This window comes from Lepisma saccharinum, chromosome 8 (genome assembly GCF_977018435.1).
Source record: "Lepisma saccharinum chromosome 8, izLepSacc3.1, whole genome shotgun sequence".
Taxonomy (NCBI): domain Eukaryota; kingdom Metazoa; phylum Arthropoda; class Insecta; order Zygentoma; family Lepismatidae; genus Lepisma; species Lepisma saccharinum.
Genome location: NC_139236.1, coordinates 56,016,557 through 56,029,303, shown reverse-complemented (window position 1 = coordinate 56,029,303; position 12,747 = coordinate 56,016,557).

The following is a 12,747-nucleotide window of genomic DNA, read 5'->3' as shown; positions in this document are numbered from 1 at the left end:
CGATCGGATTTGATGTGCGGACCACGAGTCACTCAAAGAAAAGTTTCTTGGCACGCCCTGGCCCTCAGAGGGCTGGAGTTGTTTGATGCGAAGCAGTGGCGTAGGGCAGTTTTCTGGGCCCCCCTGAAAGTAAACTATTGTGGGCCCCTTTAGTGAAAAAGAAATATATATTGAGATGATGCCAGAGTGGGATGGACGCACAATAGTTACTACCTAACTATTCTATGTTACAACCCCCTTCCCTCCGAGTTGTAACATAAATTTACCTTTGCCGCAAATACTCGGCCTTCCAATTTTTTGTCATCGACTTAGCCTATATATCAGTGCAGTAGTTTCTCGAAACTAAATTAGGGTGCTCTGAATCTTTGATAAATATCTGGAAGAAATTAGAAATATTATCTCTTACTTCAACTCAGCGGAACAGCCAGGATTCCTTTTTGGAGGAGGGGGAGGCTTCACACAGCTAAATATTTTGTTCGTGATCCTTTGTATATTTTGTTCGAAACTGTTTTAAAAAAAAATAGGTTACATATAATACACACATATTTAAAAAATAGTGCTTGGGGAAATTTTTTAAAGGATAGTAAACACTCCTGGTTTTGGACTTTGAGGTGGATGCTTCTTCAGCCCCAAGCGCCAGCCCCTGGCTGCACCAGGCCAAGATTCAACGTAAGAGTTGCTCACATTACGCTCCTAATACCAATATTGAGTTATATACTCAAGCAAACTTATAATTTCAGTTATGGGAGTTGAACCGGGTCCCTAGATTGTCGATAGTGACCTAACATCATATGGTCCATTGCAATCTGCTACGAAGAAATAGCAGCGGACTCCAGTTTTGATAGATAGATAATAAAGCAACGATGAGAGGTTATTCACTGAAAATTTGTCACTCAGTGAAATTAATTGGATAAACTGGACTCCCCCCCAAAAAAAATGTTTCCGCACGGGCACGGTGTTTAATTTTGAAGTTAGTATGGGCCTCAATATTATTATTAATAATTTTAACGATGCCATTTTTTTTCGATATACCACTGATATTTCAGAAGGCCTTTTTCATGAAACAAGGACCATTTTGTTAATAGATCATCAGCAGTGGCGTAGCATGGACATTTCTGGTGGGAACGCCAAGTCCGAAGGAAGGGTCGGCCCTTTCTTGCTTAATAATTTACTTATGGTATTAGTCGCCACAGGTATTGTTTATTTGCCTGAAGTCAGATGGGTTTTCAATAAAACATCATCCATGCATGTTTTAGCTAGAAAATTAGATGCCTCACTATGCCACAAATGTTTTGAACTCTGGTGTTTTGTACCTTTTTTATACCTTTCTGCATGACGCAAGTAATTAAAAACCTACCTGAATCACAAGCGCCTCTGCACAACAGTAGACGTCATTGTTGTGGATGATCCAAATATCGTACACTCTACTGACGTAACAATGCCAATTAGTAATTCAGACCACTGTTTATTACATCTTGAGAATGCTGATAAACATTTTAAAATAATTTTGTCCAGAGACAATTCGATGTTAAGAGTTTTCAAATGAATGGTAAACATTTCCATTGACACAATATTAAGCAGTTAGATAATAACGAAAAAATAATAACAATAAAAAAAATAATAGTTTTGCGGGTTAAGTGATAGAGCAGCCACAGGCTGAATTTCTACCACGAGGACTTCACCAACTTATTTGACAAAAACTGTGTTGATCTTTTAATTTCTAATGCACATCGCTGTTCGTGCGATAAATTATACAATGCAGTGGCTATTAAGAAGCGGTATATTTGAGATTGGTAAAGTTACGTCAGTCAATATTGCGTATTGTAGCATCACATACCACGAGTTGCATGAGCGCGAAGAACCAGGTAGGAATTCTACCGCTGTCGTCTGCTTCAGAAGGCAGGAAGGGTCACATGAACCAATCACGGTAGACCTCTCTGCTCCGTACGCTGGCGTATGAGAGAGCATTTACGAGCGTGCTGTAGACACCGAAGCTTTCCCTCCAGAAAGGCAGCAAGGAATATAGAGTCTTTTTACGCCGAACCTGCTCGGCGTCCGGCCAGGAAAGGCATTGTAAAAAGATGCTAGAACGAGTGTTTAGAGTAGAGCGTTGCAAGCGGATCGCGAAAAATAGCTATTATAATGCCATGAAGGTCAAACATATATGGAATTAGTCAAGTTTTACTTTATATCCACAGCATTTACGCATTTTTGAAATTTTAAATCTGGGAACGCCGGGCGTACGGGCGTACTATAACGCTACGCCACTGATCATCAGTAGTTGAAGAGCTTGTGTGAGTGTGTGTGTGTGGGGGGGGGGGTGTAAGGGACTCAGGGTAATGCTATATTCCCAGCTAAGAAAAAATCATAAAGCATTCATCAAGCTAGAATAATTTGCATGAGCATCCTTCTCCAATTACTGCATTGCCTTCAAGTTGATCCATATAAGGATCCTTCCTTCTATCCCCTAACTCGAACAAGCAAATTCGCAGTTAATAATTTTCACTTTGAGCACTGTATACGCTGTATTCCCAGCATGACGGAATAAGGGCTCCTGGACCTAAGGGCAAGGAGATAATTGCCCCTGGGCTCCACCTCCTGAGTTTTGGGCCCCCTTTGAAATAAAACATAACAGGTGTGGACAATGTGGGAAATTTATCTCAAATCTTATTTCAATTTCATATTGAGGCTTGGGACCCCCTTGAAAATATTTTGTGGGAAGTTACATTTTAAATATTACGTGTAAAATTAATATTACTGGTGAAAAAAGATCATGAATTATCAACTTTGTATGTTTAGGTATTGGGTAACAATAAGGCATAGACTGGTTGAGCAACTGATTCATAACTGTACTACACTACTACACTACGATTACGACAAACTGCGTAGCTATAAAGGTATGAGATGAGAGAATTTTCCTATCAATTGCCATCTGTGAGCAAGTAAGTTAATTCTGCACTTCGTAGGAGACCCATATGTCAAGTTGTCTGCCCTACCCCCCCCCCCCCCGGCTGAGACAATACGCCACTGCTTATTATCGCAGACGTCGTCACATGATATGTTACTGGGAACCAGAATTCTGTTTTGTAAATCCACTTTTTAAAATAATCGACACTCTCTGTTGAATTTCTGGGATTACATAAAATTCCAGAAGTACAGAGGGAAAACATGCACGCCCCTACAGTGGGTTGCGGGGGCGGCCGCTACGCCACTGATGTGAAGAATTTGGAAATTATGGATAAGTTCAGTGCTCTTGCTTCATTCATATCATCCAATTTCTTATTCCTACGAGTACAATTCAAATATCTAGTTCTTTTTCTTTTTGAACATTCTGTCATCTTCATAATATTTATTGTTCAGAATTCAAGCAAACCGCTAATTACGTTTGCCCTATTACTTTCTGTCCCCCATCCCCTTGAAACTTTCTGAATATAGTTTAACAACTTGCCATAATTTGTAATAGTCGAGTAGAGGAAGAGACAAGGATATCATCTACACCAGTGGTTCCTAAAGTGTGCCCCGTGGCGTCCTGGGGCGTAGCGCCTGGCTTACAGGGGCACCGCGAAATGTTCCAATAATTTTACTGATATGACACTTACTTGTTAGTCTACACATGGTTTTAGAATCCAAATATGTGCTTATTTAGTACTTTTTACAAATAAAATGTATCTGAATTTGAAAATGGGCGTTGATAGATCTAAATTCTGACTTGGGCGCCGTGAAACGAAAAAGTTTGGGAACCCCTGATGTACACGATAAATTGGTTTTAAATATTTAAATTACGTATGATTTTGTTCACCTGTTTACATTATTAACATTGCCTACATCGGAGTATCTCCTTCTTAAAAAAAAAAAAAATCTCATTCACAAAGTTTGCAAGAAAAGTTTCCCTAGGGCATTCTCATTGAACTTGCTGGTAAGAAAGACGGTCTTTGTGATTCTAAGACATTAACTCACATTAGAGTTTTCGTCAACCTCACCGAAAATTTCGGGTTCAAATCCTGGCCTGTGCTTGAGTCTTGCTTGAATATTTCATTGTGGGGAGTGTCCATCAATTTCATGGGTGTTTCTCTGTTAGTGTCCCGTCCCTTCTTCTATTTCATCTAATCATCATTCATGCTCATCGTTACAATTTTTTCTAAGGAGGCAGAAAAGTGACGCAAAGTAAGAAAAGCAGGAATAAACGTACGTTTCAGTACAGTCCTATTGCTGGCACGATCAATCATTTGCCTGTCACTTAAGAATTGAAATAATTTTTTCACTGTGTTTTCATTTGGGCTTTTCTGCATGTATGGTCATTTCCCGATATTTTTAGGTGAACAATTCGCAATGTAAGATTGGCGCCAGTCTTAATTTAGTCCCTTATTAGGCGATATTTCAAGCACTTCAGATTTTAAATAGCGCTCGTATCATTCTCGTGAAAAAATAATGGGCAAATTTTGCTACCTCGAATTTGTTTTTTAAATAACTTTTCACTACTTCTTGTCGGGAGGAAACATGGAAAATAAATATCAGTTTATATATATTAGTAAAAGAAACCGAATAACGCAGACGAACCCATTCGTTTGAGGTTAGGTGAACCCCAGAGCCGCTTCATGCAGGGATAAGGCCAGAAAAATTCCGACCTTAGATAACCCATCCCGGGTATCGAACCCGAGTCTGGTAGAAGTCAGACACACTACCAACTTGATCACCGCGACTCCCTGCCACTATTCACATAATTATTCTTTATTTATTTTGTTATTTTACGTAGCTTTTCTGCCTCTTTTGGCTAATCGCGGCGATGACTGATAATTGGATGAAATTGATGAAGAACATGCAGTGGCGCAGGAACGTTTTTCATTTGGGGGGTACAAAATTCAGCCTCCCATATATATATGTCCAATCAAGTGTCGCAATAATAATAATTAGGATAATTATATTTAATTAAATTAATATATTAATTAATTAAGTATGTACATTAATTGTCCTCCTCCGTAGTCGAGCGGATTAAGGCGTTCACTCGTCTTGAAATCGTTCGCTGCGGGACGGCGTAGGTTCGAATCCGGCTGTGGTCGGAATTTATTCGGCCTACGTATAGGGCCGGTGGCAACCCACCATCGTGAGGAAATTGGGAAGCTCCGAGTGAGTGAGCGTAACCCGGTCGAGAAGACCTACAACAACGGCTGGGGGTTCGTCGGGCTGATCACCCGTCACCCCACTACTGGTCTAAGACCTCCACGCTATAACAGGTGACGGAGGAACAGTGTGGGAGGGAGACCAGCAGTCGGTAGGTAAGCCAAGGCCCGCCAAGGTGCTGTAGAGCTGTGGGGTTATGTTATGTACATTAATTAATATTGTATTGTTATTATTACATGAATAGGTAAAAGATAGTAAAATAATAGAAATATAACAGCAAGTATTCATTATCTAGCTTACGTGTAGTTAAGATCGCCAAGATTTGCACAAAAACAACTGCCCTGGCAAGGAATTTAATGTCAGATAGAAAAAGAATTGAATATTTATTGAATAACAAAAAAGGAGTTAGATCCAATTAACGAAAGGTAAAGTTCCTGATTAATATTTTATGGATATTATCATTAGTAGTGTGCATAAATCTTTGGAATCCTTCAAAGCCGTATGAGCCAAATTCCTTGCCTTCCAATAAGTTCAGCGGATAAAACCATTGAGTATACAGGGTGCAGCAGAAATAACTCCCGGATTTCATTCGTGAATAACAAAGCAACGATAGATGTTATGCAAAATTTTATTTCACAGTTGGAAAGAACAAGGATTACCATTTTGTTTCCCATATGTACCGAGACAACTCCATGAACGCCCCTACTTTTTTGAGGAAGACGGCATGCAGTTAATGTAACGTCTGACCGTTATGTATGGATGTTACGCAACTTCCTGCAGCCGCAATCGAACGAACGTGGCAAATTGGCTGTGTGGTTCCAACAGGATGGTGCCACAGCACGCGTATCGATGAACGTGCTACGTGAAATGTTTCCAGGGCGTCTGATCTCACTTTTAAGTCACCTTCCATGGCCAACTCGTTCCCCCGAGCTCGCACCCTGCGACTTCTTTCTGTGGGAGTACCTGCAGGCTAAAGTTTACCAAGGAAGGCGGAGGACAGCCAATGATCTGAAAGATGGTATCAGACAGGAAAGAGCGGCAATACCGACCAGACATGACTACTAGGGTAATGCAGAACTTCAGGGCGAGACTTCAGAAATGCGTACACTGTGCAGATCGGCATTTGGACGATATCATTTTAAAACAAAGTCAACTATGTCACCCAAAATGATGACTTGTGGCAATTTTGTAAAAAATAATTGGAACATTTTGTTCTTTGCAAATGTGCAATAAAATGGTAAACCTTGTTCTTTCCAACTGTGCAATAAAGTTTTGCATAACATCTATCGTTGCTTTGTTATTCACAAATGAAATCCGGGAGATATTTCTGCCGCACCCTAACTTTTAATTGTTACGCTGTTCAAGCATGGTATTGGCATTGATGAAAATTGAGTATAACAAATGCTAAACAATTATATTTGATAAATTACTTTTACTACTTGGTAAGTCTTTTGGGTGGAAGGGGTCCGGACCACCTGGACCCCCACAAAAACGTCCTTGATACCTAGGTATAATGTGAAGCCATGAGAAATATTCTCTTTTAGAACAGCACACACGAATGTCCTGTTATTTAATGCAAAATATGCATAAATATTTTTCATTGTTTTTGTTAAAAAAAAAAACAGATTTTAAAATCAGATAACAATTCTGAAACATATAAGGCTAAGCTCTGGACCTCATTCTGGGCTTATTTGGATTTCACGGAACAGAAAATCAGGAGTGAGGGGGATCTTGAGCCACCCCAACCAGGAATAATCATCTCCCACCCACTGGATATAGAAACTACATTATATAGAGTTCCACTTCAGTTCCGTTCTTTCTCATTTTAAAAGTCCCATAGCTACGCATAAAAATATCTTTAAACAATTTATGGCAGGTGTGTACCATATCCAATGCCTTTTAGAAGCCATGTATTTGGTATTTTCTCAGACATCTATAGGGTGTTGTATTAAAAAAGAAAAAAATGAGTTTAGATGGTTCCCAATCAACTCGTAAGAAGTCTAACTTTGAAATATTTGTGAAAAATATGACAAATCATTTATTTGTAATATAATTAGCTGTACCTAATGACGCTCTTCAAGTACTGAAAGTAATATCATTCGGTTCATTTACAAAACCGAAATCCTTCAGCTCTCAGAAGTAGCAAGGAAAGCATACCCTCAAAAGATTATTCTTTCTTTTCAATTTTTGGTGGACAATGTTAAGAGCCGGCCAAGGTTTATTTTCGTATGTAGTGGTATTAAATGCAGATACATGCGTGTGTTTTAGGATGACAGGTCAATTTCTCGTTTATGTGAAAATGTAAACTTTCATGTAAGCAGAAGCATGTGCGCGTCACAGTTAAAGATTTTCGCATCTACAAAGAAAATCCAAAACACATTCCCACCTCGCCGTACTCCGTGGCGGAGGGGTTAGCATAGCGCGCTATGACGCCTGAGGACCCATGTTCGAATTCTGGCCTGCCCATAGGTGTTATTTTTGAGTGTCCATCAATTTCATCATATCATCATCACTCATCCTCATCTTCGCGATTAGCCAAAAGTGGCAGAAATGCGAAGTAAAATAAACCAAATCAATCAATCAAATATTTCCATCTTACTCCCAGAGACCTTGTAAATCCAATCCAAAATCTACCAATAGAAACTGCAGTGAGTCTCATTTATCTCGTGCATTCATCTGACTAATGTAATTTTCTTACAATTTGACTTTAGAGTTTAACATAAAATGGAGTTGTGTTTGTGTTGCATTCGATATCACAATTAGATTTTAAGCAATTTATGTCCAATTATAAGTATACCTAATACATAGGTAAAAAATAGTCCCCCCCCCTCTGATAAAATCGCAAATTGCACCCTGTTTAAATGTCTAGGAAAGATTTTATTTCACCTAGGAATGGTATCGCGATGTGATGAGTCGAGAATTGTCACAGTCTCATCTTGTATCCTGTGTGGTGAGGTCCTTCTCGTTCTTGTTTGTGCTTATTTTTCTTTCGGTTTCCACTCTGAAGTTATGAAAACTTATTCCAAATTTACCTCATTCTCAGATAGGTAGTGTTGCCCACGAGACGAGACTTTGGCCTGTCTCGTCTCGTCGAAATGCTGTCTCGTCTCGAAAATATTCGTTTGTCTTATGACACATGGTCAATCTCGTCTCGTCTCGAATTTTTAAAATCCTGTCCCGTCTCGTCCCGTGGGCAACACTACAGATAGGCTAATCGGCACTCTATTTTTTTTTAAAAAAATATATCTTAATATATAGGTTTAAGTATAGTTTTCCCAACACCATCTTACAAATTTATGAAAAATATGGGTGAGGTACAGGAGTGCATTGTAAACCCCCCCACAGTTGGTCTGTCGTGTCTCGTCTCGTTCGTGTAAGTGTTCCGTTTCGGAAAATTCCATTACAAATATTGAAAACGAAATGGGGTCAGTCATATACTCTTCTGATGAAAATTTGTATCTTATCTTCGAATCGACGCGACCACTGCTTTAGAAATGTGTACTTCCCCTTACGCAAAGCAGCAATCGTCTGCAGCGTAATTGTCTGAGAGTCAATCTGATTCCATCGTTCCACACACATTTTAAACAATTTTCATCTCGTTAAAGAGGTTTCCAAGAACTTAGGTCAATGAACTAACTAGTAGCAAGCACAATGTAGTATACGAGCGTCACTATTTATATTTTGAGCCTAACAATGAAAAAACAAGAATTTGGCATTGAAAACTGCTTTATTGTTTTTCGAAGTATTCTCCTTTATGGTCAATACACTTTTGCATTCGTTCGAACCATTTGTCAAAGCAGTTTTTCCAATCTTCTTGAGACACCTCCATAATATGGTTTTTGAACGCATCAACGGCGTCTTCCGCCGACGAAAATCGTTGTCCACGCAATTTATTCTTGACATTCGGGAACAAGAAGAAGTCATTGGGTGCCAAATCAGGACTGTACGGCGGATGACCCATCAATTCGATTTTTTGACTGTTCATAAAGTCGGTTGTTAGACGAGATGTGTGACAGCTGGCATTGTCTTGATGAAGAATGATCCGACGGCGTTTGTTTGTTTTCCGTATTTGACCGAAGACCTCTGGCAAACAAATTGTTGTGTACCATTCAGAGTTGACCGTTCTACGTTCCTCTAAAGGCACAGTTGCCACATGACCAGTTTTCCCGAAAAAACAGGCGACCATTTGTTTCGATGTGCTTCGAGCGCGAACAACTTTTGTTGGATTGGGTTCATCTTGAAACACCCATACAGTCGACTGCTGTTTACGTTCCGGCTCATATGCATAGCTATATCCATGATTCGTCACCTGTTACAATCTTATATACGTCTTTTGAAGCACCACGATTGTATTTATTGAGCATTTGTTTGCACCAATTGACGCAAGCGTCTTTTTGAGTTTTTGTCAAATTGTGTGGGATCCAACGAGAACATACCTTTCTCACAGCTAAATGATCATGTAATATTTTATATATGCTGGTGGAACTAATGCCTATGGTTGCCTCAATCTCACAGTATGTCACATGACGATTTTGCAGTATTAGGTTTTGCACAGCATCAATGTTTTCTTGAACAACAACTGATTTTGGACGACCTTCGCGAATCTCGTCGGTGAGCGAATGGCGGCCACGATTAAATTCGTTATACCAGCGTTTCACAGTGGCAAAGGATGGGTCTTCATCGCCAAATGTGGAAGTAAGTTGATCGATGCACTCTTGTCTTGATAATCCACGTCGAAAATCGTAAAAAATCATCGCACGAAAATGTTCACGAGTTAATTCCATTTTATTGTTGTCGCACAATCTCCAAGGCAACATAAACAACACAAATGAAGCTATTGACAAAACATTTGAAGTACGTTATGGTCAATAATGCCAGACGATTCCGTGCAAACGTCAAATCGCACCTAACTTCAATCAGTGTTGCCAAGGCTCAAAATATAAATAGTGACCCTCGTAATAAGTTTACAATTTAATGTTTTGAATTTCTGTGGTAAGGACTATAATGCTTAAACAATAATACATTTTTTATTGGGCGAATTGATAATAGGTAATTTTAACAGTAGCACCTTCCGTCTGCTGTCAAATTACCAAAGGGGGGTACAGGGGGTACAACTCGATTTACGGATTTAGGGGGTACAGTACCCCCCTTCAAAAATTTGCGGGGGTACAATGTACCCCTGTACCCCCCCGTTCCTGCGCCACTGAGAATATGCATGCCCAGGTTGGGATTCGAACTTCAGTGGCGAGATCGAAAATCGACCACTTAACGCCTCCCCGATGGCGCAGTGTCGCCTTCTAATAAAGGGGTCCCGGCTTGATACCCGGTGGAGGCACATAGTGGTTCGGATTCCACTTTAACCTGTAGGTTCAGTCCCGATTAGCCTTTCTGTGCATAAAGTGGACTCATCTCCACCCTACCCCCCAAACAACATGCCTTTGATCCAGGCCCGTAGCCAGGAATTCTTTGTAGGGGGGGCAAAGTCAATCCTAGAGGGGGCAAATTTTTAATATATTTGTCGCATTGGCAGATATAACGGGGTACACGGAGGCACTTGCCCCCTCCACGAAAAGAGGTAAGTAACAGAAAGGGATGATATCTTGAAAGTGCAACGAACAAACGAACTTCGAGCAACATCAAATAGCAATATTTCGATAATGACCTTTCTAGATTGCCAAAGAATATGAAGTTTAACATAAATACCTAGGTAGGCTAATTGGGACTGTATGTACTTGATATTTACAGGTCGATAATGTTAATAGATTATTAATATGCACCAACAACTTTGGGCCTCTCTGCAGAACTGATTAAGGGAGCCCTTTATAAATCATGCTTCATTATGATTCCCTCTAGTTTCTAGTATGCAAGATTTTTACACACAAAGGAATCTAACGAGAATCCAACAACACCATTGTGTTGTATTATACAAGGAAAATAGAATTAATTAAATAATGTTGGTTACATATTATCTACACTTTGATGAATTGTGTAAACATTTGTAGCTAATTTTTTTTTGTACTTGCTAAAACATTAAAACATGGGTCCCTTAGTCCACCACGGACTTTATTTCTTTCAAAGGGGATACTCTTGCATCACTACAGACAATGTTTGCCTACTGGTTACGTTAACCATTTTGCAAAATATTGTGTGAATTGTAGTATAGTTGAAATACATGTTTTAACACCTGACAAACAAATAGGAATCCCTTCATTGATCAATGACTTCTTGGATTACAGTGTCATCAGTAATATTTCATATTGAGTTTCATAGATAGAAATTATTTTAATAGGGTGCAATAATTTTACGGGGCACCATGGCATTCTGTTTAACATTTTTTTCTTCATAAAGATCGTTTGGCTTCCAGAGCCGACTTCTGCCGCCCCATAGATACTTATGGCTCTGATCTTGGACTGTAGAACAGCAGACATTGCGAGCGAAGCGAGCAAGAAAATTTTACGAAATGTTTTTTTATTTGTATAAAATTTGAAATCGAGGGGGGGGCAATTGCCCCTCTGTGCCCCTTGCAAGTGCCCTTGTCCGTCTGGTAGAAAAATGCAAGGAACACGTAAAAATTTATTCCATCATGAGTATCCAATTGTTCTGCTATTCTTAGATTCTCCTAGTCTTGTTTTTTACTTAAATGTTTGCTTCCCCTAGAATGGACTTCTGTCAAGGTCAGGGGGAGAGGACAATGCCCCCTGCCCCCTGTAGTTGCGGCACTGTTTATGAGTGTCTCTTCATCAATTTCACGTCATCCTTCATTGTTGCGATTAGCTAGAAGTGGCAGAAAAGCAACGCAAAGTAACAAAAATCAAATATCCACTCCCTCTCTCTACTACACTATTACCAAAAGATAGACTTGGGAAACAAAAATTTAACCAATTCAAAGTTCATAGCAACACATCCAAGAAAAATATCCAAACACATTAGATACCTTTAATACAATACTACTCAAAATGTCACAACTGTTCTACGTAGATACTGCAAATTGTGAAATAATTTCCCGAAGTCTAATCTGGAAGGGAATCCCCCCCCCCAATCCTGATTCGATATTATCCGGAATCCCATACACCCTAATAAATCACAAAATCAATAAGTGTCTTTGTAATGTTGCTAGAGTAACACATGATATAATTGTAAAGATTAGTGAGAATTCGAAGTAGGAATGTGTTCTGTATTTTTCACAGGGGGGGCAGAGCAGGCCCCCCTCTAGCTACGGGCCTGCTTTGATCTGGATTTTTTTTCAATCAGCTCAATGATTTATTTAGCCACAATCACTCCTAGAAAGAACTACCACTCATGAGAGAGTTACCGCGAAAATCCAGTGAATAGTAATCGAGCCTTGTCAACCATCTCTGTTTCTTTGCAAAGAGGTGGAAAGGGGAAGAAGAACCACACATTCGGGTCAGTTTGACGTTTCTGCGTTGAGCAGACGGCAGAATTTCCCTCCTCCAGCGGTGGGAGGAAGTCCAGATGTACGTACGTACTACTGTTGCCAACTTAGTTTTTTGGAGCAAGGTTTGTCCAAATCACGAATCGCATCAAGTACTTATCTTTCGTCTATTACTAAACGTTCTCAGTTAAAGTTAAATCCAGCTTTGGCTTTGCAGTCTAGCTCTTGTTGCTTCA